The following is a 26,456-nucleotide window of genomic DNA, read 5'->3' as shown; positions in this document are numbered from 1 at the left end:
TCGATTGCAGCATGTTGAGGAAAACTGCTGCTGCTGCCTTTCATGGTTCTTCGTACACCAGGCTGCAGTAGGGAACATTTCTGTTGGAGCCAGCGTCTGGTGGGGGGGCAAGAGAACAGGGAGGATGTGAAGAATTGACTTCTGGAGAACACGATTGCTGTGTTGTCCATGACTGTTAGAAGCAGCAGCACAATCAGAAGTGTTTAAGCCTATTAATTGGTTCTTTCTTTTGTGCAGAGGGCCCAAAGTTATTTTGCAGATCTGCAGAGCTCAGTGAAGAAAAAGAGGGTTGGGAAGACAGACGTAGATTATTGCTTGAGGTGAGTATGTAAGATCCGTTCCCCGGGAACTCTAGGTGAAAGCTGAGCATGGGGAGGGAATGCGGGTATGAAGAGGCATGCAGAATTAATTCAGGTCCTCGAGAAGAGCCTGCAACTTTGTAACTCCCCGGGAACAAAAGTGTTTTAGTGTGCCGGTGTGTATAACATCCTGTGGTATTCTCCAGTCGGGTAAACCACGGCATTTTTGTCTGTTACAGGAACAGCTACTTAACTATATGTAAAGAATGTATTTAAGAGAAAGAGTGAATTTAGAGACTTCTCCTACTAGTGGATTCAGAACCTTCTCCCAAGAATTTGTTAGATTTTCATTATTTTCCGGAACGCCGGAGGAAGCATAAGGATACCAGACTGAAAGTCCAAGGAAACCAATAAACCTTTTACTGATTAGAAGCGCACCACTTCTGTTCCTTGAAGAAGTTGCCAAACAACGTCACTTTCAAAATCCCTTCAATGATCTAACAGGAGAAAATATTGACAAACCCTGTTAGGCAGTGTTTCCCAGCTGGAGCTGATGGTCTTGGGTGCTGGGGAGCCACGGGAAGGCTCCAGTCCTGACTGTCCGGCCAGGCTGGGGCCATTGAGCTCCGGCTGATCCCTGGCGGCTGTAAGGGCAAGCAGGAATGTCAAAGGCCCCCCAGACCCGGGCCGGGCCAGGCCGGACCAGAGCAGTGCCACCAGCCCTCCAGGAGCGGACAGGCTCTGCCAAGCCCGACCTGGGCACTGCCCCCAGCCCAGGGACACGCGGCTGCTTTGCCCGAGAGCCGTGCGCAGAGCAGCAGAGCTGTCACACCCCAGCTGGTTCGGGTTGGTGTGAGGCCCTGGCAGTGCCCGTGGGTGCCCTGGGCAGCACAGGAGCTGTTGCCAGTGCCTGGGGAAGCACAGGTCCGGGTCAGCCTCTGCACGTCGACACAGCATGCAGGCTGCAGGGGACAGAGCCAATGGCAGCGGGCACGAGCACCTCTGCGGGGCGCTTTGGCTGCAGCAGCATCGGCCCCAAGGGCTGCTCTCTCCCTGCCTGCCTGCCTTCCTGCCTGGCTGATGGGCAGGGCTGGAGGCCTTGGAGAGCAGGGGCCATTGCGGGCACGGGTGTCCCAAGAGCTGCCCCCTGGCCCAGCTGGGCCCCACTTGGGGAGGAAGGAGGCTCCCAGCCACGGCATGGCTGAGCGGCTCCTGCCTCCCCCTGCCTCTGCTCTGGGCCCTGCGCCGCCTGCCGCAAGCGTTCCTGGGCCAGGCTGTGGGAGGTTGGCATTGCCCTCACCTGGCTCCCTGGCTCCAGGGCCCTCCTGCTTGCTGTAAGACATGGCAGCTCTCAGCGCTGAGTCCCTGTCCAGAAAGGCCACAGTCTCCTCCAGGTGCTGGTCCTCTCTCTCTGTGGGAGAAAGAGGAGTGTGGGGAGTTTGCCGAACAGGCCCAGAGCCACGAGGGCACTGCTCCCTGCTCAGCCCTGCGTGAGCCCTGCTCCTGTCCGCCTTCTGCTCCCGTCGTCGCCTGGAGGAAGACCGCAGTCTGCTCTGGTTGTTCCTCTGCTGATTCTGGGAAGGGAGAGGCAGGTGAGCCTGCAGCACAGGCCCAGATCCCGAGGTGTGGGGTGCCTCTGGTCCCTGGGCAGCAGCGACCCTGCCCTGCCTTCTCCTCTCGTTGTCAGGTCGCACTGACACACGGCCTGAGCCCAGCCTTGCCTTTTGGGGCCAAGGGAAGTCTCTGCTCCTGCCTCTGGCACAGGGCGCTCTGCTAGCGGGTCAGGGAAGGTGATAGCCCCAGAGAGAGGCGTGAGCAGTGGAGGAAAGCCAGCATCTCTCCAGTCTTCCAAAAGGGCACTAAGAAGGAGCCAGGAAACTGCAGGCCCATCAGCCTCAGCTCCGTCCCCAGAAAGGTGGCAGAATATCTCCTCTTGGATGTCATCTCTAAGCGTGTGGAATAACAGGAAGGGAAAACTGGATGGGTTTAGCAGCTGTTTTGCAGGGCAAACAACTGAGTTTGCAGAAGAAGAAATTAATAAGATACGGGTTTATCCATGGCAAGGAAGCAAGCAAGGCCGTTAGCGTGGAAACTGAAAAACACATCAGGGCTCCTTGTAGTTAGAGGATACGTGCCTTAGTCAGCAGTGGACGTGCCTTAAGAATTTGTGGTAAACTCTTGCCAATGAATTATTGACGTTAAATGCTTTGTACCAATAAAATACAATAAGCTATTGCTTTGTCCATTGAATAGAAGGAGCTGTTTTGATGTAACTAGGGCCTTAGGATCACACTTTTTTAGGGGTATAAAACTTGAGAACAACTTGTAATAAAGAAGAAGCCATTGTTGTCACTGCACAGGTGTATGTGTATGTCTTGTGTCCATCTCTACAGCGACAGAAAACCATGCTTGGGCAATCCCATAGCCACCTCTGCTGCACTGACTGGCTGGGTTTGTGAGGGGAGAGCAGTGGCTGTTGTCAGCCGGGACTTCAGCAAGGCTTTGTCCCGGCCTCCCGTATCACGCTCATGGGGCAGCTCAGGGACAGTGGCGTAGAGAAGCGGGCAGTGGAGCTCCAAACTCAGATAGCTGCGAGCTCAGGGGGCCGTGCTGGGGCCAGTCTTGTTTGCCTTATTCCCCAGTGACCTGGCAGAAGAGACGGAGCGCTCCCTCAGCACGTTTGCTGATGGGACAGAAGCGAGAGCAGGGGCTGGTGAACCACACGGCTGTGCTGCTGCCTTTCAGTGAGACCTGGACAGGCTTGAGAGTTGAGCAGAGAGGGACCTAGTGAAGTTGCACAGGGGAAAGCCTCTAGAAGATCTTGAAGCTTTCTAATTACCAGGCAACAGAAGTTTTTTTAGTATAGAGGAGTGTATCGTGTCATCTTGTGACGTCCAGTCAGGGAAACCACTGCATCTCTTTATGTTACAGGAGCAGTTTCTTGTACGTATGTAAAGAAAGTCTTTGAGAAAAACACTGAATTCAGAAACTCCCTCTATATTACGTTGGATTTTCATGATTTTCTGGAATGCCAGGCAAAGCGTAAGGATTCCAAAAGGAAAGCGAAAGCCAATGAAGAAATCTACTTTTAGAGGTCAGAAGCATTTCCTGTTTGTTCCTTGAAGAAGTTGCCAATGTTACTTTTGAAATCCTTTCAAAGAGCTAATAGGAAAAAGCATTGGCCCAAAGTGTTAGCCTGTGTTTCTGAAGAGGAATATGCTTTTTTTGTCAATTCAATATTTGTAGCAGGGTTTGTTTTTGTTGGTTTTTTTTTCTGTTTGTTTTTGTGGTTTTTTTTGGTTTTTTTTTTTTTTTTGTGTGTGTGCTTTGAATGTGATTCTTTGCAGGACTTTGAATAATTTGATCATATACCCAATGCTGGGAACAAGCTTAGAAAGAAACTTGAAAGTAACCAAAAGGAGTCAATTTAATTAAAAAAAAGTAAGCCTGTTTATTACCAAAGGAACAACTGGAAGCAAAAGCCTCCGGCTAGTCCGGAGACTGTTTCAACAACTTAGTACTTGTAACCTAGGGGTGTGTGTTTCCAGGGAAACCTACTCCGCTCTGAGGAAAGACCCGGGAGTTCGGCACCCCAGGCCTTTTAAAGTCTCTCTCTCGCCTCCTGCTTGGGGCGCTCAGGATCCGTGCTGTGATAGGTCTATTTCTCCCTTGCCCATTGCCTTATCAGTTGCTGCAGTCTTGGCCAATCATTGTGGAATTCTCTCCTCCCATTGCTTGGTCTCTCCACCAATCTTGATTTAAGTTGTGGTTGTGTTCTATGATGCAATACTCCTGAAAGTTTCTCTGCCCCTCCACAAAGATTGGCACCCCATCTCCTCCCCGGTTCCACTCCCCCTCTATACATCAGCAACAGTACTGGGTTTTAATACAACTAATCACAATTTGTTACTTGAATTAACAACATTTAACGTGTATTAACAACATTTACCTTTGTATCAACATCCCACCATTTTTAACTAGGTTCCTCAAAGGTTAATTTTTTTTGTTTGTTTGTTTGTTTGTCCATAACACCCAAGACAACATTTTACTGTGCCCTGCTGTCCAGTGCTGAACAGGGCTGAGACAGAGCAGGTAGCTCTGTGTCTGTGTGAAAATTGCAGGAGCAGCACCAGGAGCAGCAGCAGAGCAGTGCCCGATGGTTGCCTTGGGGCCTGGCATTTGAGCCTGCACTTGCTGCAGGAGTCCCTGCCTGGCTCCCGCCTGACCAAACCTTCGCACCCATCTCAGAACCTGGGTTCCCAAGGGGGCCGCCTCAAGTGGTTGCCAGGGACCCGAGGCCATGGTTGTCCAATTTTGGCTGCACGATGCTGATGTCAGCCTGGCCATTGTGACCCGTGCGACCAAGGCTTCAAAAGGCAAGGCTGGGCTCAGGCCGTGTGTCAGTGCGACCTGACAACGGGAGGAGAAGGCAGGGCAGGGTCGCTGCTGCCCAGGGACCAGAGGCACCCCACACCTCGGGATCTGGGCCTGTGCTGCAGGCTCACCTGCCTCTCCCTTCCCAGAATCAGCAGAGGAACAACCAGAGCAGACTGCGGTCTTCCTCCAGGCGACGACGGGAGCAGAAGGCGGACAGGAGCAGGGCTCACGCAGGGCTGAGCAGGGAGCAGTGCCCTCGTGGCTCTGGGCCTGTTCGGCAAACTCCTCACACTCCTCTTTCTCCCACAGAGAGAGAGGACCAGCACCTGGAGGAGACTGTGGCCTTTCTGGACAGGGGCTCAGCGCTGAGAGCTGCCATGACTTACAGCAAGCAGGAGGGCCCTGGAGCCAGGGAGCCAGGTGAGGGCAATGCCAACCTCCCACAGCCTGGCCCAGGAACGCTTGCGGCAGGCGGCGCAGGGCCCAGAGCAGAGGCAGGGGGAGGCAGGAGCCGCTCAGCCATGCCGTGGCTGGGAGCCTCCTTCCTCCCCAAGTGGGGCCCAGCTGGGCCAGGGGGCAGCTCTTGGGACACCCGTGCCCGCAATGGCCCCTGCTCTCCAAGGCCTCCAGCCCTGCCCATCAGCCAGGCAGGAAGGCAGGCAGGCAGGGAGAGAGCAGCCCTTGGGGCCGATGCTGCTGCAGCCAAAGCGCCCCGCAGAGGTGCTCGTGCCCGCTGCCATTGGCTCTGTCCCCTGCAGCCTGCATGCTGTGTCGACGTGCAGAGGCTGACCCGGACATGTGCGGTGACAAACTGGAGAAGTATGGGCTCTGTGCCCACGTGTTCTGCCTGGTGAGTGGCTCTGGGTGCTCCTTCCACCATTGCAATGGGCAATTCCTGCCTCTCTCTCCTCATCTGCTCATCCCCTTTGCTGCAGTTCTTTGCCACTCTACTTTCTCGTCAGAAGAACGAGCGTGTTGGACTCATGGGATTTCTTCCTAGAGACATCCAAATTGCAGTCTGGCGGGCGGCACAAAAGGTGAGAGCCTGACAAGAGCAGGGAGATTTGTGCCAGGCGAGGTTTGCCAGAGCTGAGCCCAGACACTTGGAATGAAAGGCCTGCCCTTCCGGCCGCCTGTGGGCCAAAGTCTGGCTCCCAGCAGCTGCACAGAGGCTCTGGCAGCGGAGTCTCCTCCACCCGTCGGCTCTGTGGGCTGAGACCCAGCAGTGGCCACATGCTAGGCCCTGCCCGGAGCCGTGGGGCTGCCAGGGGAGGCCCCGAGGCTGCTGCTGATGGGGCTGCTTGGCTCTTTCCAGCGCTGCTGCGTCTGTGGCCAGAGCGGGGCAACCATCATGTGTTGCAAGGAGGACTGTGGCAGATGGTTCCACCTGCCCTGTGCCAAGGAGGGCGGCTGCGTCACACAGTATATTCCAGAGTACAGGTGCCCCTCCTCCCCACTCCTGGTCGCCCCTGGGAGAAGATCCAACATTGCTCACTTTGCCCACCCATTTTCCCTCAGCACCTACTGCTCTGAGCACCGTCCAGAGCAGGACATGGAGGCGACTGCAGAGCCGGGCACCGATTGCCCCATCTGCATGGAGCCTGTGGAGGATAGAAACACCTTCAGAACCCTGGTGTGCCCAGCGTGCAAAAGGGCCTGGTTCCACAGGGACTGCATCCAGGTAGGAGCCATCCCCTCAGCCCCGGGGCACAGCAGGTGCTCAGCAGCACCAGGGCCTTGCTCACCCTGCTTCTGTTTGCCCTGCAGGGACAGGCCATGCGCGCTGGTCTTTTATGCCTCCACTGCCCCCTGTGCAGGGACACTGAACAATTTCTTACACAAATGTTCATCGTGGGGATCCGAATTCCCTTCAGGTTGGTGTCCTTCTGCCTGGCTCACAGGACAGGAGGTGCAAGTGCTGTGCTGTGCCAGGCCCTGCCCCAGCAGTCCTGGCCCTGCTCTGCCCCGTGAGTCTGGGCTTCAGCTTCACGCGGGACTTGGAAAAGCACTGGAGAAAGAGCAGGGACAACCTGTACCTCCATGAGGGCAGGACATCAGAAACTCATCAGCTTTTCCTTTCTGCATCAGAGAGCCAACGTGGGAGGACAACGATGCCTTCGCGGATCTAGGAGAGAGGCACAGCAGGTGCAATGCCAGGGATTGCCTTTACCCGGGAGGCAGGGAGGAGGCAGAGGAAGAGGGGTAAGTTGGGGAGCTGCACCTGAGGCTCTGCAGGGTACATGTGTCACTTCAAGGGCTCAAAGGGGAAAGAATCAGAATAACTTGTCTGGACAATCCTGTGCTGTGGACACGTTGTCCATGAGCCCCTTTGCCTCCCCAGGCCCTGGGAACTGCTGCTGTGCTCCTCCTGCGCTGCTGAGGGCACCCACAGGCGCTGCTCTGGCCTGAGAAACCGCATAGAGAGCTGGGAGTGTGACGGCTGTGCTGGTCTCGGAACGGGTATGAGGCAAAGCAGCCGGTGCCCCTGGGCTGGGGACAGTGCCCAGGCTGGGCTTGGCAGAGCCCCTCTGCTCCTGAAGGGCTGGGGGTTCTGCTCTGGCCTGGCTTGCCTCGCGCCTGGGTGGTCTTTGACATTCCTGCTTGGCCTTACAGCTTTCAGGCATGAGTCAGAGCTCAGGGGCCCCAGCCGGAGCAGACAGTCCGGACTGGAGCCTGCTCATGGCTCCTCAGAATCTGAGGCCATCAGCCCCAGCTCCCGCACCCCGGTGCCATCGGGGCTGGATCCCCGGTCTTCATCTGCAGAGACCAGCGGCCGCAGAAGCCACCGACACACAGCATGGCAGCAGTCTCTGCCGTCTTCCTCACTGGACACCAGCAGCCTCAGCACATCAAGTTCAACGTACAGCAGCTCCCCTGACTCTGAGGACAGGGTCCATTCCAGACGTGCAGGGCCCGGCCGAGGCCGAACCCGCTCTCGCCAGCAAGGTCGGGCCCCAGATGGACCCGTCCGATCGAGGAGTCGCCGTGACAGAAGCAACAGGACAATGACAAAGACTGAGAGGCCCAGGCGAAGGGAGACACCTTCACGGGCATCCCCCAGACACAGCCGCACCCGCCAGCAAGGTCAGGCCCTAAGTCCACCTGTCTGCTCCAGGAGTCGCCGTGACAGGAGCAGCAGGACAACCACAAGGACTGAGAGGCCCAGGCAAAGGCAGACATCGTCACAGGCATCCCCCAGACGCAGCCGCACCCGCCAGCAAGGTCAGGCCCTAAGTCCACCTGCCCGGCCCAGGAGTCGCCGGGACAGGAGCCACAGGACAACATCAAGCGCTGAGAGGCCCAGGCAAAGGGAGACTTCATCAGGGACATCCCCCAGATGCAGCCGCTCCCACCAGCAAGGTCAGGCCCAGAGTCCACCTGGCCGCTCCAGGAGTCGCCGTGACAGGAGCAGCAGGACAAGACCAAGGACTGAGAGGCCCAGGCAAAGGGAGACTTCCTCATGGACATCCCCCAGATGCAGCCGCTCCCACCAGCACGGTCAGGCCCAGAGTCCACCTGGCCGCTCCAGGAGTCGCCGTGACAGGAGCAGCAGGACAAGACCAAGGACTGAGAGGCCCAGGCAAAGGGAGACTTCCTCAGGGACATCCCCCAGATGCAGCCGCTCCCGCCTGCAGCGCCGGGCCTCGAATCAACCTGTCCGGTCCAGGAGTCGCCAGGACAGGAGCAGGAGGACAGCAGCAAGGGCTGAGAGGCCCAGGCACAGGGGGACACCGTCAGGGATGTCCCACAGGAGCAGCCGCTTCCGCCAGCGGCGTCGGGCCTCAACTGGGGCCTCCAACAGCAGCACGTAGTGTCATCTTTTCTTTCTAGTCCATCCGCTCGCTGCCGGAAGTGAAGGTGAGATCGGTCAGTACAGGGTCCTTGAGATTTGCAGGTCTGTGAGAAAACCATAGTAGCTCTTGGCTTTTCGACTGGCAGGAAAGTAGTCTTATGCTAAATACCTTGATTTCTGTCTTACCATGTATTAAGTGAAAAGTCACTTAAATGATGTGGCTAATTAAAAAGGACTCTTGTTCTTGCCTTTAGACTCCAACCTCAGGTGTTTCCCCACTGCTTACTCTTGAAAGTGAGCCACTCCTTGATGGGCTTGTGCAAGAGGCCATCTGAAGCCCCCACATTTGCCTACCGATTGCCACGAGGAGAAGCCCCTTCCCCCACTGCAGTTCCGGCTTGCAGAGAGCAGCAGTGCAGGTGCAGCTGCTGTACCTTTACGTTAGCTGTTCTGAACAAGGCCTGGCGAGGACTTGGCAAGGACTTGGCAAGGACCTGGCATGGACCCAGCACGGGACAGCCTGACGCGCGACCTGCTACAAATCTCCGTTCTTACGCCAAATGAACTTTTGGGGTGACTCCCGTGGTCCTTCATTGAAGACCCCTCATCTGCCTCATTACCACCGTGACAGACAAAGATTGAGGACCCTCCTCCCAAGGACTGAGACTGAGACCCCTACTACAGGCAGGGGGCAAAACGGTGGTCTGACCACTAACGACATGACCTGTTTCCCTTCAGTAATTCCAGTGGACTTATTCTCCATTGTGTTTGCCTTGCTTTGGTGGTTTCGGTGGACTCGCCTGTTCCCCCGCAGCAATCACAAGGGCCTCTCATTGTCCTGCATGCTCCCCCCTCTTTCCTCTGTGGACTATAACTGGACCCCTGAGTTGACCAGAACTTCGAAGACTTCCCCGACACGACAAGACGGATCCCCATCGTCTGGACCACTGAGGATCTCGCCTGTGCTTGTAGCTATTCCCATCCCCCTCTTCTCTCTCTCTCTCTCTCTCTCTCTCTATTCTTTGACCTTCTTTCAGATCCCCACTATCCCATTTACTGTTTTGGCCCTTAATAAAGGTGCATTTGTTGTGATTAACTGATAGTCCCTTGTTGTTTGCCTTTTTGCACTTTTGGGATTGGTGAAAAGAGCCATCACGACACCCCGCAACAAGCGGATCGTGACAGCTTGGACAGGGTATGGTTAGGGAAACATTCAGAGCAAGGTGGCTCTTAGGGAAGCTGTCTTGGAAAAGGACGTGTGCTGTGTTGCTATCTTTGAACAATCTCATTTCAGTAAAGCCAAAAGGAAGAAGAGAGAAGAGAGTGACACACAACCTCAAGCGCCTGAAGAAATCGATTACTCTATTGCTGCTGATTTAAAAGACTTGCTTGGACCTTGAAAGAACAAACCAGAAAAGACTGTGGAAATACCCTGGGACAAAGAGGATGCGCAGGACTCTGCCCCAGACGACCATTTGGGACCTTTGCCTGAGAACGACGCAGCTCAGGAGTCGAGTGCTTTCAAGTTTCCCTTCTTTGGAGACACAGAGGGGTTGGGCATCAAAGGAGGTAACAGCAGAACCCTTCTAAGAGTGCCATTTCTAAGGAAGAGCTTCTGGCAGGCACTGTAGAGCAATAGGGTGTAAAGAAGGTCAGGATGCAGGGGATTTTCAGCAGCAGAAGTCAGTAAGTAGGCAGAAGCATTTTGATCTTCATTTCTGCTTGCCAAGGCTGTGGTGGATTAACGAGAGGTAGCTCGTGCTTGCATCTCAGGCGTTCTGAAAGGCATGCTTTGAGAAGGCATTGGGGTTTTTGCTGAGTGGTGAGAAAGCTTGTTGTCATGCCCTGAATTTCTCAAGCAGGGAGAAAGGGGATACACCAGTCATATCAAGTTTCATAGAACCCAACACGATTTTCAAGGAAATGTGTGTTAATGTAGAGGGAGGAGCAAAATCCGGGAGTTGACCCCAAGATCCATGGACATTCTCTTTGTTACTGAATTCTATTCTTGGACCTTTAGGAAAAGGAAAGTGAATGACACGTGATCATTGGGGTGTTCTAACCGTAGATAAAATGAGGCCTTATGAAAAGAAGATGAAACAACATTAAATGGAGTCACAGTCCTGAAGGAGAGAAGAGAAGCCGTGTGAAGTTATCCAAAATATTAAAAAAACCCCAATGCCACAAGACAAAGCAACGAGCCTCCCACACTTGTGCTGAATTCAGAAGGTATTCAGTGTCTTCTGAATGCAATGATAAATGTTTAAGAATACAGAAGCGATCCCTAGAACAAACTGGAAAATCCTGGAGCAGAGATGTAGCTCAGGAAATCAGGCAGGAGGAGATTCTGTCCTTCCTAAATCTCTCTTCTCCACTGTAAGTATTTGTCTTGAAAGGAGGAATTTTTCCTGACAAGTGGAGGAATAATCTGGTTTTGCCTTTGTTTCTATTTTTGGTGCTGTTATTGCAGAGTCTTGCGGACTTGGAACCATCAAGCCGGCAAAAGTCGCATGGCAAGAGGATTCACGTTTCCAAGACAGCAGTTCTGAGGGTGATGGTGAGCCTGAGACGTAAGAAATTGAAAAGGACTAAGAAATGCAAGTTCCCTTTCTATTTGTTGTCTACTTGGCTGTAGTAGTTGGATGCTGTGGGAATGTTAAGAGCAGCACTCGGGAAATGGGAAGCTGACATTGCACACCTCTGAGCAATGAAAGTCATCTTGGAAAACCATTTGGGCTGCCCAGAGTCAAAATTGCCAGCAGCCCATTTGATGTGAAGTTGAATATGAGAAGAGAGACGTTGAGCACAAGAAATTAACTTGGTCCTTTTGGTTGGACCAACTCCAAACTGAGTTTGGCCAAAAGCCAAAGACACAGTCAGATTTCTTTCAAGAAGTGATTTGGGTTTTTTTTTATAGAAGGCTCTCTTTGGTTACTAGGGAATAAAGCTTTTCAACGGTCACCATTTCTCTGAAGCGCTACAGTTTTAACTTGTGTTCATGGAATTTGATAGTACAATTTAGGATGCTAAAATCCCTTTGTACTTGTCTAGGTTTCTTTCTTTACCACGCACAGAAAGGGCTAGAGTTTTCTTCTTCTCCAAAGATGATGAACGCCTGAGAGGTACGACGGAAGTTCTTCGCCCCCTTCTGTATTTTTTTTTAACTGTTCTTGGAATTCCGTGAGGAGGAAAAAAATGCTGCCTGCTTATGAATGTTTTCTAGTCAAAATTTGGCATCCTTACTTGCGGCCAAAGTTGTGGTAGAATCCCGTGAGAAAGTCCTGGTAAAATAAAGGCCAAGCAGATTTCTGGCTTTCTTTTCTTTCAGATAATTGCCTAATAGGAATCTGGACTTTTAGAGCTTACCAAAACATTAGCCACTTGACAGTTTACCTAGATAGTTTGGATCCTTTCAGGTATTTATATCATCTTTCACTTTTTCCTGCCTTTCTGGTGTTACCATTAGGAATGTTGAGTGTTCTTGTCAGCCACATATGTCCCTGTGCTTCTTGGTCCTGATGAATCTGGGGTTTTCTCTCCCGAATCCAGTGAATTTTGAATTTAGAAACAAAGAAAACAACAACCAAAGGAAACCTACAGAGTCCCCCAAAGTTGCAAAGGCCAGCAAAACAATTGCTTGTTACATGTTTTGTAGAACAGAGTCGTAAGACAGGCTGAAATGATGTGCCTTTCTCGAGACTGATTCGATAACGCTGCTGAAATGTATTGCTGTGTTCATCCAGTTAGTGCCCAGCAATCTTCCAGCCCGTCTGATTTACAGGGTGTGTTACGATGGGGAGCTCAGTCCTTCGCAGGCCTCAGTTCTGGGGGAAGAGGTGCGATCTTGGTGCTGAGCTTCTAATGAAACAGCTGCTATTTCACTGCAATTTCGATTGCAGCATGTTGAGGAAAACTGCTGCTGCTGCCTTTCATGGTTCTTCGTACACCAGGCTGCAGTAGGGAACATTTCTGTTGGAGCCAGCGTCTGGTGGGGGGGCAAGAGAACAGGGAGGATGTGAAGAATTGACTTCTGGAGAACACGATTGCTGTGTGTCCATGACTGTTAGAAGCAGCAGCACAATCAGAAGTGTTTAAGCCTATTAATTGGTTCTTTCTTTTGTGCAGAGGGCCCAAAGTTATTTTGCAGATCTGCAGAGCTCAGTGAAGAAAAAGAGGTCTGGGAAGACAGACGTAGATTATCGCTTGAGGTGAGTATGTAAGATCCGTTCCCCGGGAACACTAGGTGAAAGCTGAGCATGGGGAGGGAATGCGGGTATGAAGGGGCATGCAGAATTAATTCAGGTCCTCGAGAAGAGCCTGCAACTTTGTAACTCCCCGGGAACAAAAGTGTTTTAGTGTGCCGGTGTGTATAACATCCTGTGGTGTTCTCCAGTCGGGTAAACCACGGCATTTTTGTCTGTTACAGGAACAGCTACTTAACTATATGTAAAGAATGTATTTAAGAGAAAGAGTGAATTTAGAGACTTCTCCTACTAGTGGATTCAGAACCTTCTCCCAAGAATTTGTTAGATTTTCATTATTTTCCGGAACGCCGAAGAAAGCATAAGGATACCAGATAGAAAGTCCAAGGAAACCAATAAACCTTTTACTGATTAGAAGCGCACCACTTCTGTTCCTTGAAGAAGTCGCCAAACAACGTCACTTTCAAAATCCCTTCAACGATCTAACAGGAGAAAATATTGGCAAACCCTGTTAGGCAGTGTTTCCCAGCTGGAGCTGATGGTCTTGGGTGCTGGGGAGCCACGGGAAGGCTCCAGTCCTGACTGTCCGGCCAGGCTGGGGCCATTGAGCTCCGGCTGATCCCTGGCGGCTGTAAGGGCAAGCAGGAATGTCAAAGGCCCCCTAGACCCGGGCCGGGCCAGGCCGGACCAGAGTAGTGCCGCCAGCCCTCCAGGAGCGGACAGGCTCTGCCAAGCCCGACCTGGGCACTGCTCCCAGCCCAGGGACACGCGGCTGCTTTGCCCGAGAGCCGTGCGCAGAGCAGCAGAGCTGTCACACCCCAGCTGGTTCGGGTTGGTGTGAGGCCCTGGCAGTGCCCGTGGGTGCCCTGGGCAGCACAGGAGCTGTTGCCAGTGCCTGGGGAAGCACGTGTCCGGGTCAGCCTCTGCACGGCGACACAGCATGCAGGCTGCAGGGGACAGAGCCAATGGCAGCGGGCACAAGCACCTCTGCGGGGCGCTTTGGCTGCAGCAGCATCGGCCCCAAGGGCTGCTCTCTCCCTGCCTGCCTGCCTTCCTGCCTGGCTGATGGGCAGGGCTGGAGGCCTTGGAGAGCAGGGGCCATTGCGGGCACGGGTGTCCCAAGAGCTGCCCCCTGGCCCAGCTGGGCCCCACTTGGGGAGGAAGGAGGCTCCCAGCCACGGCATGGCTGAGCGGCTCCTGCCTCCCCCTGCCTCTGCTCTGGGCCCTGCGCCGCCTGCCACAAGCGTTCCTGGGCCAGGCTGTGGGAGGTTGGCATTGCCCTCACCTGGCTCCCTGGCTCCAGGGCCCTCCTGCTTGCTGTAAGACATGGCAGCTCTCAGGGCTGAGTCCCTGTCCAGAAGGCCACAGTCTCCTCCAGGTGCTGGTCCTCTCTCTCTGTGGGAGAAAGAGGAGTGTGGGGAGTTTGCCGAACAGGCCCAGAGCCACGAGGGCACTGCTCCCTGCTCAGCCCTGCGTGAGCCCTGCTCCTGTCCGCCTTCTGCTCCCGTTGTCGCCTGGAGGAAGACCGCAGTCTGCTCTGGTTGTTCCTCTGCTGATTCTGGGAAGGGAGAGGCAGGTGAGCCTGCAGCACAGGCCCAGATCCCGAGGTGTGGGGTGCCTCTGGTCCCTGGGCAGCAGCGACCCTGCCCTGCCTTCTCCTCTCGTTGTCAGGTCGCACTGACACACGGCCTGAGCCCAGCCTTGCCTTTTGGGGCCAAGGGAAGTCTCTGCTCCTGCCTCTGGCACAGGGCGCTCTGCTAGCGGGTCAGGGAAGGTGATAGCCCCAGAGAGAGGCGTGAGCAGTGGAGGAAAGCCAGCATCTCTCCAGTCTTCCAAAAGGGCACTAAGAAGGAGCCAGGAAACTGCAGGCCCATCAGCCTCAGCTCCGTCCCCAGAAAGGTGGCAGAATATCTCCTCTTGGATGTCATCTCTAAGCGTGTGGAATAACAGGAAGGGAAAACTGGATGGGTTTAGCAGCTGTTTTGCAGGGCAAACAACTGAGTTTGCAGAAGAAGAAATTAATAAGATACGGGTTTATCCATGGCAAGGAAGCAAGCAAGGCCGTTAGCGTGGAAACTGAAAAACACATCAGGGCTCCTTGTAGTTAGAGGATACGTGCCTTAGTCAGCAGTGGACGTGCCTTAAGAATTTGTGGTAAACTCTTGCCAATGAATTATTGACGTTAAATGCTTTGTACCAATAAAATACAATAAGCTATTGCTTTGTCCATTGAATAGAAGGAGCTGTTTTGATGTAACTAGGGCCTTAGGATCACACTTTTTTAGGGGTATAAAACTTGAGAACAACTTGTAATAAAGAAGAAGCCATTGTTGTCACTGCACAGGTGTATGTGTATGTCTTGTGTCCATCTCTACAGCGACAGAAAACCATGCTTGGGCAATCCCATAGCCACCTCTGCTGCACTGACTGGCTGGGTTTGTGAGGGGAGAGCAGTGGCTGTTGTCAGCCGGGACTTCAGCAAGGCTTTGTCCCGGCCTCCCGTATCATGCTCATGGGGCAGCTCAGGGACAGTGGCGTAGAGAAGCGGGCAGTGGAGCTCCAAACTCAGATAGCTGCGAGCTCAGGGGGCCGTGCTGGGGCCAGTCTTGTTTGCCTTATTCCCCAGTGACCTGGCAGAAGAGACGGAGCGCTCCCTCAGCACGTTTGCTGATGGGACAGAAGCGAGAGCAGGGGCTGGTGAACCACACGGCTGTGCTGCTGCCTTTCAGTGAGACCTGGACAGGCTTGAGAGTTGAGCAGAGAGGGACCTAGTGAAGTTGCACAGGGGAAAGCCTCTAGAAGATCTTGAAGCTTTCTAATTACCAGGCAACAGAAGTTTTTTTAGTATAGAGGAGTGTATCGTGTCATCTTGTGACGTCCAGTCAGGGAAACCACTGCATCTCTTTATGTTACAGGAGCAGTTTCTTGTACGTATGTAAAGAAAGTCTTTGAGAAAAACACTGAATTCAGAAACTCCCTCTATATTACGTTGGATTTTCATGATTTTCTGGAATGCCAGGCAAAGCGTAAGGATTCCAAAAGGAAAGCGAAAGCCAATGAAGAAATCTACTTTTAGAGGTCAGAAGCATTTCCTGTTTGTTCCTTGAAGAAGTTGCCAATGTTACTTTTGAAATCCTTTCAAAGAGCTAATAGGAAAAAGCATTGGCCCAAAGTGTTAGCCTGTGTTTCTGAAGAGGAATATGCTTTTTTTGTCAATTCAATATTTGTAGCAGGGTTTGTTTTTGTTGGTTTTTTTTTCTGTTTGTTTTTGTGGTTTTTTTTTGGTTTTTTTTTTTTTTTTTTTGTGTGTGCTTTGAATGTGATTCTTTGCAGGACTTTGAATAATTTGATCATATACCCAATGCTGGGAACAAGCTTAGAAAGAAACTTGAAAGTAACCAAAAGGAGTCAATTTAATTAAAAAAAGTAAGCCTGTTTATTACCAAAGGAACAACTGGAAGCAAAAGCCTCCGGCTAGTCCGGAGACTGTTTCAACAACTTAGTACTTGTAACCTAGGGGTGTGTGTTTCCAGGGAAACCTACTCCGCTCTGAGGAAAGACCCGGGAGTTTGGCACCCCAGGCCTTTTAAAGTCTCTCTCTCGCCTCCTGCTTGGGGCGCTCAGGATCCGTGCTGTGATAGGTCTATTTCTCCCTTGCCCATTGCCTTATCAGTTGCTGCAGTCTTGGCCAATCATTGTGGAATTCTCTCCTCCCATTGCTTGGTCTCTCCACCAATCTTGATTTAAGTTGTGGTTGTGTTCTATGATGCAATACTCCTGAAAGTTTCTCTGCCCCTCCACAAAGATTGGCACCCCATCTCCTCCCCGGTTCCACTCCCCCTCTATACATCAACAACAGTGCTGGGTTTTAATACAACTAATCACAATTTGTTACTTGAATTAACAACATTTAACGTGTATTAACAACATTTACCTTTGTATCAACATCCCACCATTTTTAACTAGGTTCCTCAAAGGTTAATTTTGTTTGTTTGTTTGTTTGTTTGTCCATAACACCCAAGACAACATTTTACTGTGCCCTGCTGTCCAGTGCTGAACAGGGCTGAGACAGAGCAGGTAGCTCTGTGTCTGTGTGAAAATTGCAGGAGCAGCACCAGGAGCAGCAGCAGAGCAGTGCCCGATGGTTGCCTTGGGGCCTGGCATTTGAGCCTGCACTTGCTGCAGGAGTCCCTGCCTGGCTCCCGCCTGACCAAACCTTCGCACCCATCTCAGAACCTGGGTTCCCAAGGGGGCCGCCTCAAGTGGTTGCCAGGGACCCGAGGCCATGGTTGTCCAATTTTGGCTGCACGATGCTGATGTCAGCCTGGCCATTGTGACCCGTGCGACCAAGGCTTCAAAAGGCAAGGCTGGGCTCAGGCCGTGTGTCAGTGCGACCTGACAACGGGAGGAGAAGGCAGGGCAGGGTCGCTGCTGCCCAGGGACCAGAGGCACCCCACACCTCGGGATCTGGGCCTGTGCTGCAGGCTCACCTGCCTCTCCCTTCCCAGAATCAGCAGAGGAACAACCAGAGCAGACTGCGGTCTTCCTCCAGGCGACGACGGGAGCAGAAGGCGGACAGGAGCAGGGCTCACGCAGGGCTGAGCAGGGAGCAGTGCCCTCGTGGCTCTGGGCCTGTTCGGCAAACTCCCCACACTCCTCTTTCTCCCACAGAGAGAGAGGACCAGCACCTGGAGGAGACTGTGGCCTTTCTGGACAGGGGCTCAGCGCTGAGAGCTGCCATGACTTACAGCAAGCAGGAGGGCCCTGGAGCCAGGGAGCCAGGTGAGGGCAATGCCAACCTCCCACAGCCTGGCCCAGGAACGCTTGCGGCAGGCAGCGCAGGGCCCAGAGCAGAGGCATGGGGAGGCAGGAGCCGCTCAGCCATGCCGTGGCTGGGAGCCTCCTTCCTCCCCAAGTGGGGCCCAGCTGGGCCAGGGGGCAGCTCTTGGGACACCCGTGCCCGCAATGGCCCCTGCTCTCCAAGGCCTCCAGCCCTGCCCATCAGCCAGGCAGGAAGGCAGGCAGGCAGGGAGAGAGCAGCCCTTGGGGCCGATGCTGCTGCAGCCAAAGCACCCCGCAGAGGTGCTCGTGCCCGCTGCCATTGGCTCTGTCCCCTGCAGCCTGCATGCTGTGTCGCCGTGCAGAGGCTGACCCGGACATGTGCGGTGACAAACTGGAGAAGTATGGGCTCTGTGCCCACGTGTTCTGCCTGGTGAGTGGCTCTGGGTGCTCCTTCCACCATTGCAATGGGCAATTCCTGCCTCTCTCTCCTCATCTGCTCATCCCCTTTGCTGCAGTTCTTTGCCACTCTACTTTCTCGTCAGAAGAACGAGCGTGTTGGACTCATGGGATTTCTTCCTAGAGATATCCAAATTGCAATCTGGCGGGCGGCACAAAAGGTGAGAGCCTGACAAGAGCAGGGAGATTTGTGCCAGGCGAGGTTTGCCAGAGCTGAGCCCAGACACTTGGAATGAAAGGCCTGCCCTTCCGGCCGCCTGTGGGCCAAAGTCTGGCTCCCAGCAGCTGCACAGAGGCTCTGGCAGCGGAGTCTCCTCCACCCGTCGGCTCTGTGGGCTGAGACCCAGCAGTGGCCACATGCTAGGCCCTGCCCGGAGCCGTGGGGCTGCCAGGGGAGGCCCCGAGGCTGCTGCTGATGGGGCTGCTTGGCTCTTTCCAGCGCTGCTGCGTCTGTGGCCAGAGCGGGGCAACCATCATGTGTTGCAAGGAGGACTGTGGCAGATGGTTCCACCTGCCCTGTGCCAAGGAGGGCGGCTGCGTCACACAGTATATTCCAGAGTACAGGTGCCCCACCTCCCCACTCCTGGTCGCCCCTGGGAGAAGATCCAACATTGCTCACTTTGCCCACCCATTTTCCCTCAGCACCTACTGCCCTGAGCACCGTCCAGAGCAGGACATGGAGGCGACTGCAGAGCCGGGCACCGATTGCCCCATCTGCATGGAGCCTGTGGAGGATAGAAACACCTTCAGAACCCTGGTGTGCCCAGCGTGCAAAAGGGCCTGGTTCCACAGGGACTGCATCCAGGTAGGAGCCATCCCCTCAGCCCCGGGGCACAGCAGGTGCTCAGCAGCACCAGGGCCTTGCTCACCCTGCTTCTGTTTGCCCTGCAGGGACAGGCCATGAGCGCTGGTCTTTTATGCCTCCACTGCCCCCTGTGCAGGGACACTGAACAATTTCTTACACAAATGTTCATCGTGGGGATCCGAATTCCCTTCAGGTTGGTGTCCTTCTGCCTGGCTCACAGGACAGGAGGTGCAAGTGCTGTGTTTTTCCAGGCCCTGCCCCAGCAGTCCTGGCCCTGCTCTGCCTCGTGAGTCTGGGCTTCAGCTTCACGCGGGACTTGGAAAAGCGCTGGAGAAAGAGCAGGGACAACCTGTACCTCCATGAGGGCAGGACATCAGAAACTCATCAGCTTTTCCTTTCTGCATCAGAGAGCCAACGTGGGAGGACAACGATGCCTTCGCGGATCTAGGAGAGAGGCACAGCAGGTGCAATGCCAGGGATTGCCTTTACCCGGGAGGCAGGGAGGAGGCAGAGGAAGAGGGGTAAGTTGGGGAGCTGCACCTGAGGCTCTGCAGGGTACATGTGTCACTTCAAGGGCTCAAAGGGGAAAGAATCAGAATAACTTGTCTGGACAATCCTGTGCTGTGGACACGTTGTCCATGAGCCCCTTTGCCTCCCCAGGCCCTGGGAACTGCTGCTGTGCTCCTCCTGCGCTGCTGAGGGCACCCACAGGCGCTGCTCTGGCCTGAGAAACCGCATAGAGAGCTGGGAGTGTGACGGCTGTGCTGGTCTCGGAACGGGTATGAGGCAAAGCAGCCGGTGCCCCTGGGCTGGGGACAGTGCCCAGGCTGGGCTTGGCAGAGCCCCTCTGCTCCTGAAGGGCTGGGGGTTCTGCTCTGGCCTGGCTTGCCTCGGGCCTGGGTGGTCTTTGACATTCCTGCTTGGCCTTACAGCTTTCAGGCATGAGTCAGAGCTCAGGGGCCCCAGCCGGAGCAGACAGTCCGGACTGGAGCCTGCTCATGGCTCCTCAGAATCTGAGGCCATCAGCCCCAGCTCCCGCACCCCGGTGCCATCGGGGCTGGATCCCCGGTCTTCACCTGCAGAGACCAGCGGCCGCAGAAGCCACCGACTCACAGCATGGCAGCAGTCTCTGCCGTCTTCCTCACTGGACACCAGCAGCCTCAGCACATCAAGTTCAACGTACAGCAGCTCCCCTGACTCTGAGGACAGGGTCCATTCCAGACGTGCAGGGCCCGGCCGAGGCCGAACCCGCTCTCGCCAGCAAGGTCGGGCCCCAGATGGACCCGTCCGATCGAGGAGTCGCCGTGACAGAAGCAACAGGACAATGACAAAGACTGAGAGGCCCAGGCGAAGGGAGACACCTTCACGGGCATCCCCCAGACACAGCCGCACCCGCCAGCAAGGTCAGGCCCTAAGTCCACCTGTCTGCTCCAGGAGTCGCCGTGACAGGAGCAGCAGGACAACCACAAGGACTGAGAGGCCCAGGCAAAGGCAGACATCGTCACAGGCATCCCCCAGACGCAGCCGCACCCGCCAGCAAGGTCAGGCCCTAAGTCCACCTGCCCGGCCCAGGAGTCGCCGGGACAGGAGCCACAGGACAACATCAAGCGCTGAGAGGCCCAGGCAAAGGGAGACTTCGTCAGGGACATCCCCCAGATGCAGCCGCTCCCACCAGCAAGGTCAGGCCCAGAGTCCACCTGGCCGCTCCAGGAGTCGCCGTGACAGGAGCAGCAGGACAAGACCAAGGACGGAGAGGCCCAGGCAAAGGGAGACTTCCTCATGGACATCCCCCAGATGCAGCCGCTCCCACCAGCACGGTCAGGCCCAGAGTCCACCTGGCTGCTCCAGGAGTCGCCGTGACAGGAGCAGCAGGACAAGACCAAGGACTGAGAGGCCCAGGCAAAGGGAGACTTCCTCATGGACATCCCCCAGATGCAGCCGCTCCCGCCTGCAGCGCCGGGCCTCGAATCAACCTGTCCGGTCCAGGAGTCGCCAGGACAGGAGCAGGAGGACAGCAGCAAGGGCTGAGAGGCCCAGGCACAGGGGGACACCGTCAGTGATGTCCCACAGGAGCAGCCGCTCCCGCCAGCTGCGTCGGGCCTCAACTGGGGCCTCCAACAGCAGCACGTAGTGTCATCTTTTCTTTCTAGTCCATCCGCTCGCTGCCGGAAGTGAAGGTGAGATCGGTCAGTACAGGGTCCTTGAGATTTGCAGGTCTGTGAGAAAACCATAGTAGCTCTTAGCTTTTCGACTGGCAGGAAAGTAGTCTTATGCTAAATACCTTGATTTCTGTCTTACCATGTATTAAGTGAAAAGTCACTTAAATGATGTGGCTAATTAAAAAGGACTCTTGTTCTTGCCTTTAGACTCCAACCTCAGGTGTTTCCCCACTGCTTACTCTTGAAAGTGAGCCACTCCTTGATGGGCTTGTGCAAGAGGCCATCTGAAGCCCCCACATTTGCCTACCGATTGCCACGAGGAGAAGCCCCTTCCCCCACTGCAGTTCCGGCTTGCAGAGAGCAGCAGTGCAGGTGCAGCTGCTGTACCTTTACGTTAGCTGTTCTGAACAAGGCCTGGCGAGGACTTGGCAAGGACTTGGCAAGGACCTGGCATGGACCCAGCACGGGACAGCCTGACGCGCGACCTGCTACAAATCTCCGTTCTTACGCCAAATGAACTTTTGGGGTGACTCCCGTGGTCCTTCATTGAAGACCCCTCATCTGCCTCATTACCACCGTGACAGACAAAGATTGAGGACCCTCCTCCCAAGGACTGAGACTGAGACCCCTACTACAGGCAGGGGGCAAAACGGTGGTCTGACCACTAACGACATGACCTGTTTCCCTTCAGTAATTCCAGTGGACTTATTCTCCATTGTGTTTGCCTTGCTTTGGTGGTTTCGGTGGACTCGCCTGTTCCCCCGCAGCAATCACAAGGGCCTCTCATTGTCCTGCATGCTCCCCCCTCTTTCCTCTGTGGACTATAACTGGACCCCTGAGTTGACCAGAACTTCGAAGACTTCCCCGACACGACAAGACGGATCCCCATCGTCTGGACCACTGAGGATCTCGCCTGTGCTTGTAGCTATTCCCATCCCCCTCTTCTCTCTCTCTCTCTCTCTCTCTCTCTATTCTTTGACCTTCTTTCAGATCCCCACTATCCCATTTACTGTTTTGGCCCTTAATAAAGGTGCATTTGTTGTGATTAACTGATAGTCCCTTGTTGTTTGCCTTTTTGCACTTTTGGGATTGGTGAAAAGAGCCATCACGACACCCCGCAACAAGCGGATCGTGACAGCTTGGACAGGGTATGGTTAGGGAAACATTCAGAGCAAGGTGGCTCTTAGGGAAGCTGTCTTGGAAAAGGACGTGTGCTGTGTTGCTATCTTTGAACAATCTCATTTCAGTAAAGCCAAAAGGAAGAAGAGAGAAGAGAGTGACACACAACCTCAAGCGCCTGAAGAAATCGATTACTCTATTGCTGCTGATTTAAAAGACTTGCTTGGACCTTGAAAGAACAAACCAGAAAAGACTGTGGAAATACCCTGGGACAAAGAGGATGCGCAGGACTCTGCCCCAGACGACCATTTGGGACCTTTGCCTGAGAACGACGCAGCTCAGGAGTCGAGTGCTTTCAAGTTTCCCTTCTTTGGAGACACAGAGGGGTTGGGCATCAAAGGAGGTAACAGCAGAACCCTTCTAAGAGTGCCATTTCTAAGGAAGAGCTTCTGGCAGGCACTGTAGAGCAATAGGGTGTAAAGAAGGTCAGGATGCAGGGGATTTTCAGCAGCAGAAGTCAGTAAGTAGGCAGAAGCATTTTGATCTTCATTTCTGCTTGCCAAGGCTGTGGTGGATTAACGAGAGGTAGCTCGTGCTTGCATCTCAGGCGTTCTGAAAGGCATGCTTTGAGAAGGCATTGGGGTTTTTGCTGAGTGGTGAGAAAGCTTGTTGTCATGCCCTGAATTTCTCAAGCAGGGAGAAAGGGGATACACCAGTCATATCAAGTTTCATAGAACCCAACACGATTTTCAAGGAAATGTGTGTTAATGTAGAGGGAGGAGCAAAATCCGGGAGTTGACCCCAAGATCCATGGACATTCTCTTTGTTACTGAATTCTATTCTTGGACCTTTAGGAAAAGGAAAGTGAATGACACGTGATCATTGGGGTGTTCTAACCGTAGATAAAATGAGGCCTTATGAAAAGAAGATGAAACAACATTAAATGGAGTCACAGTCCTGAAGGAGAGAAGAGAAGCCGTGTGAAGTTATCCAAAATATTAAAAAAACCCCAATGCCACAAGACAAAGCAACGAGCCTCCCACACTTGTGCTGAATTCAGAAGGTATTCAGTGTCTTCTGAATGCAATGATAAATGTTTAAGAATACAGAAGCGATCCCTAGAACAAACCGGAAAATCCTGGAGCAGAGATGTAGCTCAGGAAATCAGGCAGGAGCAGATTCTGTCCTTCCTAAATCTCTCTTCTCCACTGTAAGTATTTGTCTTGAAAGGAGGAATTTTTCCTGACAAGTGGAGGAATAATCTGGTTTTGCCTTCGTTTCTCTTTTTGGTGCAGTTATTGCAGAGTCTTGCGGACTTGGAACCATCAAGTCGGCAAAAGTCGCATGGCAAGAGGATTCACGTTTCCAAGACAGCAGTTCTGAGGGTGATGGTGAGCCTGAGACGTGAGAAATTGAAAAGGACCAAGAAATGCAAGTTCCCTTTCTATTTGTTGTCTACTTGGCTGTAGTAGTTGGATGCTGTGGGAATGTTAAGAGCAGCACTCGGGAAATGGGAAGCTGACATTGCACACCTCTGAGCAATGAAAGTCATCTTGGAAAACCATTTGGGCTGCCCAGAGTCAAAATTGCCAGCAGCCCATTTGATGTGAAGTTGAATATGAGAAGAGAGACGTTGAGCACAAGAAATTAACTTGGTCCTTTTGGTTGGACCAACTCCAAACTGAGTTTGGCCAAAAGCCAAAGACACAGTCAGATTTCTTTCAAGAAGTGATTTGGGTTTTTTTTTATAGATGGCTCTCTTTGGTTACTAGGGAATAAAGCTTTTCAACGGTCACCATTTCTCTGAAGCGCTACAGTTTTAACTTGTGTTCATGGAATTTGATAGTACAATTTAGGATGCTAAAATCCCTTTGTACTTGTCTAGGTTTCTTTCTTTACCACGCACAGAAAGGGCTAGAGTTTTCTTCTTCTCCAAAGATGATGAACGCCTGAGAGGTACGACGGAAGTTCTTCGCCCCCTTCTGTATTTTTTTTTAACTGTTCCTGGAATTCCGTGAGGAGGAAAAAAATGCTGCCTGCTTATGAATGTTTTCTAGTCAAAATTTGGCATCCTTACTTGCGGCCAAAGTTGTGGTAGAATCCCGTGAGAAAGTCCTGGTAAAATAAAGGCCAAGCAGATTTCTGGCTTTCTTTTCTTTCAGATAATTGCCTAATAGGAATCTGGACTTTTAGAGCTTACCAAAACATTAGCCACTTGACAGTTTACCTAGATAGTTTGGATCCTTTCAGGTATTTATATCATCTTTCACTTTTTCCTGCCTTTCTGGTGTTACCATTAGGAATGTTGAGTGTTCTTGTCAGCCACATATGTCCCTGTGCTTCTTGGTCCTGATGAATCTGGGGTTTTCTCTCCCGAATCCAGTGAATTTTGAATTTAGAAACAAAGAAAACAACAACCAAAGGAAACCTACAGAGTCCCCCAAAGTTGCAAAGGCCAGCAAAACAATTGCTTGTTACATGTTTTGTAGAACAGAGTCGTAAGACAGGCTGAAATGATGTGCCTTTCTCGAGACTGATTTGATAACGCTGCTGAAATGTATTGCTGTGTTCATCCAGTTAGTGCCCAGCAATCTTCCAGCCCGTCTGATTTACAGGGTGTGTTACGATGGGGAGCTCAGTCCTTCGCAGGCCTCAGTTCTGGGGGAAGAGGTGCGGTCTTGGTGCTGAGCTTCTAATGAAACAGCTGCTATTTCACTGCAATTTCGATTGCAGCATGTTGAGGAAAACTGCTGCTGCTGCCTTTCATGGTTCTTCGTACACCAGGCTGCAGTAGGGAACATTTCTGTTGGAGCCAGCGTCTGGTGGGGGGGCAAGAGAACAGGGAGGATGTGAAGAATTGACTTCTGGAGAACACGATTGCTGTGTTGTCCATGACTGTTAGAAGCAGCAGCACAATCAGAAGTGTTTAAGCCTATTAATTGGTTCTTTCTTTTGTGCAGAGGGCCCAAAGTTATTTTGCAGATCTGCAGAGCTCAGTGAAGAAAAAGAGGGTTGGGAAGACAGACGTAGATTATTGCTTGAGGTGAGTATGTAAGATCCGTTCCCCGGGAACTCTAGGTGAAAGCTGAGCATGGGGAGGGAATGCGGGTATGAAGAGGCATGCAGAATTAACTCAGGCCCTCGAGAAGAGCCTGCAACTTTGTAACTCCCCGGGAACAAAAGTGTTTTAGTGTGCCGGTGTGTATAACATCCTGTGGTGTTCTCCAGTCGGGTAAACCACGGCATTTTTGTCTGTTACAGGAACAGCTACTTAACTATATGTAAAGAATGTATTTAAGAGAAAGAGTGAATTTAGAGACTTCTCCTACTAGTGGATTCAGAACCTTCTCCCAAGAATTTGTTAGATTTTCATTATTTTCCGGAACGCCGGAGGAAGCATAAGGATACCAGACTGAAAGTCCAAGGAAACCAATAAACCTTTTACTGATTAGAAGCGCACCACTTCTGTTCCTTGAAGAAGTTGCCAAACAACGTCACTTTCAAAATCCCTTCAATGATCTAACAGGAGAAAATATTGACAAACCCTGTTAGGCAGTGTTTCCCAGCTGGAGCTGATGGTCTTGGGTGCTGGGGAGCCACGGGAAGGCTCCAGTCCTGACTGTCCGGCCAGGCTGGGGCCATTGAGCTCCGGCTGATCCCTGGCGGCTGTAAGGGCAAGCAGGAATGTCAAAGGCCCCCCAGACCCGGGCCGGGCCAGGCCGGACCAGAGCAGTGCCGCCAGCCCTCCAGGAGCGGACAGGCTCTGCCAAGCCCGACCTGGGCACTGCTCCCAGCCCAGGGACACGCGGCTGCTTTGCCCGAGAGCCGTGCGCAGAGCAGCAGAGCTGTCACACCCCAGCTGGTTCGGGTTGGTGTGAGGCCCTGGCAGTGCCCGTGGGCGCCCTGGGCAGCACAGGAGCTGTTGCCAGTGCCTGGGGAAGCACAGGTCCGGGTCAGCCTCTGCACGGCGACACAGCATGCAGGCTGCAGGGGACAGAGCCAATGGCAGCGGGCGCGAGCACCTCTGCGGGGCGCTTTGGCTGCAGCAGCATCGGCCCCAAGGGCTGCTCTCTCCCTGCCTGCCTGCCTTCCTGCCTGGCTGATGGGCAGGGCTGGAGGCCTTGGAGAGCAGGGGCCATTGCGGGCACGGGTGTCCCAAGAGCTGCCCCCTGGCCCAGCTGGGCCCCACTTGGGGAGGAAGGAGGCTCCCAGCCACGGCATGGCTGAGCGGCTCCTGCCTCCCCCTGCCTCTGCTCTGGGCCCTGCGCCGCCTGCCGCAAGCGTTCCTGGGCCAGGCTGTGGGAGGTTGGCATTGCCCTCACCTGGCTCCCTGGCTCCAGGGCCCTCCTGCTTGCTGTAAGACATGGCAGCTCTCAGCGCTGAGTCCCTGTCCAGAAAGGCCACAGTCTCCTCCAGGTGCTGGTCCTCTCTCTCTGTGGGAGAAAGAGGAGTGTGGGGAGTTTG

The 26,456-nt window shown here is 53.5% G+C and overlaps 2 pseudogenes; both read left to right on the top strand.

The window, feature by feature from the left end:
- The first annotated feature begins 4,599 nt into the window (after window positions 1-4,599).
- Window positions 4,600-7,685, top strand: LOC137470829 (PHD finger protein 7-like; annotated as a pseudogene).
- A 9,271-nt stretch (window positions 7,686-16,956) lies between these two features.
- On the top strand, window positions 16,957-21,468 carry LOC137470777 (PHD finger protein 7-like; annotated as a pseudogene).
- Window positions 21,469-26,456: the final 4,988 nt, after the last annotated feature.

This window comes from Anomalospiza imberbis, chromosome 1 (assembly GCF_031753505.1).
Source record: "Anomalospiza imberbis isolate Cuckoo-Finch-1a 21T00152 chromosome 1, ASM3175350v1, whole genome shotgun sequence".
NCBI lineage: Eukaryota > Metazoa > Chordata > Aves > Passeriformes > Viduidae > Anomalospiza > Anomalospiza imberbis.
The sequence above is the reverse complement of the archived record's forward strand: the minus strand, read 5'-3'. Positions and strand labels throughout refer to the sequence as shown.